Source organism: Nannospalax galili, unplaced genomic scaffold (genome assembly GCF_000622305.1).
Source record: "Nannospalax galili isolate Female #2095 unplaced genomic scaffold, S.galili_v1.0 scaffold1199, whole genome shotgun sequence".
In the NCBI taxonomy this organism is placed as follows: domain Eukaryota; kingdom Metazoa; phylum Chordata; class Mammalia; order Rodentia; family Spalacidae; genus Nannospalax; species Nannospalax galili.
This window is the reverse complement of record NW_008342713.1, coordinates 97,039-97,661: the sequence shown is the minus strand read 5'-3', so window position 1 is coordinate 97,661 and position 623 is coordinate 97,039. Positions and strand designations below refer to the sequence as shown.

Below are 623 nucleotides of genomic sequence, written 5' to 3'. Positions count from 1 at the left end.
GGTGGCCCAACTCCAATGTGGATCAGAAGTTTTCAGACTTTCTCCTTAGGTCTGGAATCTTCTAAGAATGCTTTTGGCCTCAGGAACTTGGGTGACACTGACCTGAGACCCTGGCCGTGGCCACGCCACGCAGGGATACAAAGGCAGATGGGGAGGGAAAAAGCCCCAAGATTTCCCAGGGAGTGGATTGAGTAGCTGGGTTGTACTGGATGCAAAGGTTCAGGGAGAGTAAAGGTAAGCCTCAGAGCCCCAGAAAGAGGCTGTCAGCCCCAGAAAGAGGCTGGCGGGTGTTCCAGGACCAGGGAAGTAGAGGGAGATGAGGGCAGGGCCAGGACCAGAAGCGGTGCTCTGGGACTGAGTTGCTCTGGGTGAGAAGGATCAGGAAAAGAGAAGGATCAGGAAACAGTATTGGTTCCCCAGGTGTCTGGGGCCCCAAGACTAGGAATGGCACAGGGTCCAAACTAGAGTATAGAACAGCAGGCGGGGAGGCAGGGGGATGGGGGGTGGGGAGGAAGGGTGAATGAGGCTTAGGGAGTCCCGACGCGGAGAGCTGCGCTATAGACTTACCCCAAGAGGCCTGAGGATAGTAGTGCAGGCTAGGAGAGTTAGCCGGTGGTGCAGGC

At 56.5% G+C, this 623-nt stretch overlaps 1 protein-coding gene across 1 annotated transcript in view; it reads right to left on the bottom strand.

Moving 5' to 3' along the window:
* The window catches only part of C2cd6 (C2 calcium dependent domain containing 6), a gene marked incomplete at its 5' end in the record, with an annotated part of 123,566 nt that overhangs the window by 50,795 nt on the left and 72,148 nt on the right, over positions 1–623 (bottom strand).